Genomic DNA, 6,081 nt, shown 5'->3' with positions numbered 1-6,081 from the left:
TGGGACAAAAGGGTGGAAGTTATGATTCGAAACGTGGGCCTAAAGGGGGCCACGGTGGGCTTGCGCTCCTTTTTGAGTTGGCGACCCGTTCGGTTTAAGACGTTCAGCGATTTAGTAGCAAGAGAAAAATATTACATGATATCTGATGGGCTAGTACGTTGCATGATTTAGGCGAGTGTCTTGGTATGGTTTTGCATCATATGAGTGCTGTTGAATAATCGTTGAGTTCGTACCCCAGATTAAGCCATAAACCATTATTTACAAACAACAGGACTTGGACATCCAATGCACCAAATAGTCTGATTCATTTTACCTTATTGTTATTTTTAAATTTTTCTTACTTAATTATATAAATCCAGCCAGTATTGATATACTCAGTATTACCTAGTTATACTGGTTATAATTAGCTGGTTACAGTTGAACATGTATTAATAAGATAATTACGATCTAATCAGGTGATAGTCAATAATTTGAATGTATTTGTTTTATAATGTTGGCAGAACCACATGGTTTGAGGTCCTGGGCAAAATGAGCACATGGGTGAGAGAGGGAGATACATATACATGTACATGTACATATACATGTACATATACATATACACATACATATAAACACCCTCTGTTGGGCTTTGAACTTGCTCCCTGATCCTGTGGCAAGAAATGTATCCGGATTGGTTGTTAGACTCCCATGCTTGGTTGAATCTTGCTGGGTGATGTAATCTTCCCAAGTGCCATGTGGTGAGAAGGGTAGAGGGCTAATCCTATTATGTCCTGAGGGTGAAGATCTTTTGTGTTGTAGATAAGCTAGCCCAGCTTTTTGTCCTGTAAATCAGCGGTCACCAACTGGTGGTCCGTGGACCACTGGTGGTCCGTGAGAAAATTTTAGTGGTCCACAGAAAAATTATTTGCATTTTTTATATTGCATTAAATCAGGGGTCCTCAAACTGCGGCCCCTGGGCTGGATACATGCAATGAACATTTGTTGCAGCAGAGAGTGTCCCCCTTTGGGGTCTTCTTGTGTGGGTCGGAGCGGGGAAGAAATTCCAACTTGGGGTCTGCTTCAGCCTCCTGGTGCACGGCTTTGGGCGAAGGCTGGAGGGAAGTGACGCTGGTGGCAAAGAGCCGGAGGGCCTTGTTCCAGTGGGACTGCATCATGGCCTGGAACTAACTGACCATCTCAGCCCGCTGAGCCTCCAGGTGCCGGTACCTGGCCTTGCAGTCCCACAGGCCTTCCTTCTGCTTGGAAAGCCTATGCTCATAGTCCTCAGTGAGGTGATTCTGCTGAGCCTCCTTCTCGATCAGATCCAATTTGAACTGAGCTGTTTTGCTAACTCTTTCTCGTGGTGGCTGCTTCGCTCCAACAACTGCTTCCTATTGGGGCCCTAAGGAGCCCAGGTGGGGAGGCGAGGAGTGGCTGGGAAGGGAGGGGTGAACGGAGGCTGGCGAGGCACCCCTCAACGTGAGTGACATCAAGTTGGCCATGCCCACCCAGCCACATGCCCACCTAGCCACGCCCACCCAGCCTGTCATTAGGCAGATCATATTAGTGGTCTGCGGGATTGAAAATTATGAATTTAGTGGTGCCTGAGGTCCGAAAGGTTGGTGACCCCTGTTGTAAATAACCAAAGTATCTGCTGGGGGCAAGGAGCTGGGGCTGAGTTTCTGTTTTAAGATTTCTATTTCTTTTTTAGGGAAAATATTCTGCCTTTTTAATATTTCGTAGAATATTTCATTTTTCTAGGAGAGGGGTAGGTGCTAACTTCCTACAATAATAAGTTAACCAAAGCATGACTATTCGCAGATGTTACTGAATTGCAACTCTTAGGACTCCAGATGACACAATTAGAAACATCTGGAAAGGGTATTTCTTATTTTCAGTCCTGATTTGGTTTTGTGAAAAAACCCCAAGAAATTCCCTTTCATTAGAAATATACCTTTGGTGTGTAGATTAGCAGTCATTATAGTTTGTAGTGGTTTCAAAATCAACAAGCTCTATTTAATGCTGGCCTGGTTCAAACTGCTTTTGAGATTTCAGAAGTTTGTGTGCTAATCTTACTTTGCTAATACACCAGCAAATTAAAACCACTAGAGAAAAGTGAATAGAGAAAAATGTGTAAGCTCTTGTATTATTCTATAAATCTGATTCTCCAAATTACTGCAACTTCTGAAAACTATCCAGAAGCATAAGGAGAAAAACTCATCTAAAATGTCAGCAAAGGAAAATAATTTCATCTCCGCTTTATAGTGTTCTCTATGTATATGTATAGAACAAACCTGTCCAAAGAATTCTGTGCCAATTTATAAAACCAAGTAACGAAATATCAGCAATATTTGTCAATCCAAATGTTGAGCTCCAAAACAAATGTTAAAAGGGTGTTTTGGATGAAATACACACAGCATTAAGTTTTTAAACACTTGCCTAGATTTAAAGCCTTGATAAAATGTACTAAATCTTTTAAGGTTTTTAATGAATTTAGCAGGTGTTTCATAAATCAGAGTTTGGCTCAGCCCTTCTTTTAATAGCAGTAAACTAGGAAATTGCTGTGAGTGGAGGCAAAAAGCATTCCTATAACAGTGAAAACAAACAAGGTTTTTGAACAAGAAATGTCTGGAACTGACTCTGGTGACAGTAAATCAGACTCCATCTGTGGATCTATAGTTAACAATATCAAGATGTAACCGGGTAGAATGGTAAATACATCAGAAGGTCAAGGAATCATTATCAGCACAGCTTGGCCGTGGAAGAAACGTGAGAAACTGCTATAGTTACAGGAACTTTGTTGTATTTCATTTTGTAGTCTGGCCAAATCCGGTTAGATTCACTCTTGGCAGAAATAAAAACTTATGTCACTGTCCCTTCATAGGGGCAGTGAGAAGCTTATGTGATGGAGATCTTTTTATTCTTCACGTGTCAGCTTTCCCAAGTAGACCAGACAGAAAACACAACAGATGAACTAATTCTATCTTATTGTGAAGCTACATTAACAGAATCTTGCAAGCCTGAAAGTACAAAACTGCCACCATCTCTTTCTGCAGCCTGATAAGTTAGGGAGGGATTCCTTCTCAGTTTCTTTCTTTGCCTGTTACGCAACTGTGAGCTCCCCCAGTTATCTGACTTCCCTAAGCAGCATCTCTTGATTAGCCTTGTGGTGCAACCAAAACAATCTGGAACTGAACACACTCAAAACCGTAGAAATGGTGGTAGACTTTAGGAAAAACCCTTCCATACTTCCACCTCTCACAGTACTTGACAACACAGTATCAACAGTAGAAACCTTCAAATTTCTGGGTTCTATCATATCGCAAGACCTCAAATGGACAGCTAACATCAAAAACATCATTAAAAAAGGACAACAAAGAATGTTCTTTCTGCGCCAACTCAGTAAGCTCAAACTGCCCAAGGAGCTGCTGATCCAATTCTACAGAGGAATTATTGAGTCTGTCATTTGCACCTCTATAACTGTCTGGTTCGGTTCTGCAACCCAACAAGAAAAACACAGACTTCAGAGGATAATTAGAACTGCAGAAAAAATAATTGCTACCAACCTGCCTTCCATTGAGGACCTGTATACTGCACGAATCAAGAAGAGGGCCGTGAAAATATTTGCAGATCCCTCGCATCCTGGACATAAACTGTTTCAACTCCTACCCTCAAAACGACGCTATAGAGCACTGCACACCAGAACAACTAGACACAAGAACAGTTTTTCCCGAAGGCCATCACTCTGCTAAACAAATAATTCCCTCAACACTGTCAGACTATTTACTGAATCTGCACTACTATTAATCGTTTCATAGTTCCCATCACCAATCTCTTTCCACTTATGACTGTATGACTATAACTTGTTGCTGGCAATCCTTATGATTTATATTGATATATTGATCATCAATTGTGTTGTAAATGTTGTACCTTGATGAACGTATCTTTTCTTTTATGTACACTGAGAGCATATGCACCAAGACAAATTCCTTGTGTGTCCAATCACACTTGGCCAATAAAAATTCTATTCTATTCTATTCTATTCTATTCTATTCTATTCTATTCTATTCTATTCTATTCTATTCTATTCTATTCTATTCTTTCCCCCGTCTCTCACGGTCCTTTCCTCAGTTCACTAAGTCATTATTTCCTTACTTGGGGTTGAAGAACTGATATTTGGCTGGATTCACATAACACGCTGGGCCCAAACTAAACATACAATAGCTTGGCAGGATGCATGACATAGTTTTATCAGAGCTCACTTTCAATGTGGTATCCGGAACTGAAGACAGTTCTTGAAGTGGGCTCGAGTATGCAAAAAGAGTAGAATTGAAATTACATTTAAATAGAAGTTGATGTTTGACTTGGCATGCAAGTTTAGCACTTACCTTGTGTAAAAAAGCATCAAAATCCCTCATATGAGGCGGCCAGTTTGCACATCAGGGCAGCCGTGTTCATAACGAGGACTAGTATGTACGAATATGCCTGTATAGGCAACAAAGACGTCATCTTTATTTCATAGTGATGTGAAATGCTGTAGGAGCCAGTTTCTTTTTTATTTGAAAGAAAGCTGCCACTGACTCATCAACTTTTTCTCAAAATCCCCTTAAGTCATTTTTTTTTGGGATGTGGGAAGAATAAAATAAATTAAAGCAGATTAAAAAGAAGCCCTCTTCCTTTCCTGTCAATAATTTCCTTTCAGCTCCACTTGATCCCAGTTTGCATGCCTATGTGCAAAAAAATCAGGCCTCCCTAGAGCGTGCTCATCTTTGAGGTGCTTTACAAACAACATATTAAATAATTATTAGGCACAGCTATTAGCGAAGATTAGAAGTGCCTCATCTCTTCCTTCCAGTAACTTTGTCCCAACCCATTAGAACTGAAAAGCAGAAAATTAAAAAAAACACAAACCTTCCAGAGATGGAAAGGCTTTCATTCTTTGCACTTCACTTTGCAAGAAAACACAAGAGGAAACTGCTCCTGATTCTGGTGCCAGCCAACTTGCCAGCTGTGCCCTCTTCTAGGACATTCCGTGCTAGTTCCCACTGCTCACGTTTCTTACTTAGCAACCATGGAGAATAGAAAGGAAGGGAAAAGAGGTATCTGATTTATCTCCGGAGTTATACCCAGCTTTCCTCCTGAGTTAAGCTGCCATGTCTCTAAGAATTTCAGAGAAAAGCAATTGGTTATTCTGTACTGAACACTAGTATATTTTAATATAACTTTCTCAGATACAACTAGACAATATGGTTTCTGTCTGCAATTCTGTCTACATCAATGTCTGACCTTGGAGATGTGCGTGTTCTCCAAGTTTTTTCTCCCTAGCCTTGGAGAGTTTTCTGAGTCTGCTGTTAGGTTTTGGGTTCACAAATGTTGAAAATTGGCCATGTGGAGATAGGAACTACATAAGAGCATCACATGCCCTAAAATGACCATAAAACAATTAAAAATGCAGAGAAACAATGAAGACTCCTTGAAACCAAAGTCAACAGTTAAGTTCTATATAGTTTACTTGGCAACAATATGAACATTGCTTCTTATATTGCCTTCTTTGGGGAATTATTTTCAAGTTGTTCTTTAGCTCATCGCTCTGGATTTCTTGGTCTTCTTTTTGAAATCAGCCAAGGTCAACCACCTGCACAAAAGAGCCCCCCTCCAATAATCTTGGCAGTGCCTGTGTGCGCCCTACATGGCATACCTACATGGCATACCTACTTTGCATCACCCCCTACCTCACCCTAGAAAACTGCCTACTTGAATCTCTTGGTTGATCCCAAGTAATTTCCAATCTGTTCTGTTTGCCTTGTTTCATTGCCTTGTTTAAAAGAATATATTTTGCCAACGTCTCTTTTCTTTCCTCATGGTAATGCAGTTTCCCAAAATTATAACATCATTCTGGAATGTTGATCCTATTCCTGGGGCTTTCTGCCAAGAAAATCCACTGGGCTTTTAGTTGCCTCTTGAAACTTGGGGGAGTGGCACTGTATGAAATGATCCCTACCTAAGAGGCCACTCTTGCTGCTGGTAGAGAAAGCTGGGGAGGGCAACTTCCCATCCAGACTGGAGAATCCTGAAACGAGAAGATAGCAAACCAGTTACTAC

At 40.7% G+C, this 6,081-nt stretch overlaps 1 long non-coding RNA gene across 1 annotated transcript in view; it reads right to left on the bottom strand.

Moving 5' to 3' along the window:
* Positions 1–5,322: 5,322 nt before the first annotated feature.
* LOC131203752 (uncharacterized) overlaps positions 5,323–6,081 on the bottom strand; it is a 39,220-nt gene continuing 38,461 nt past the window's right edge. The window contains exon 4 of the long non-coding RNA XR_009156473.1: positions 5,323–6,049. This is a non-coding gene — a long non-coding RNA (uncharacterized LOC131203752). The remainder of the gene's footprint in view (positions 6,050–6,081) is intronic.

The sequence above is a fragment of the Ahaetulla prasina genome, chromosome 9 (genome assembly GCF_028640845.1).
Source record: "Ahaetulla prasina isolate Xishuangbanna chromosome 9, ASM2864084v1, whole genome shotgun sequence".
In the NCBI taxonomy this organism is placed as follows: domain Eukaryota; kingdom Metazoa; phylum Chordata; class Lepidosauria; order Squamata; family Colubridae; genus Ahaetulla; species Ahaetulla prasina.
Note: the sequence above shows the minus strand (reverse complement) of the source record. Positions and strands in the feature narration are given on the sequence as shown.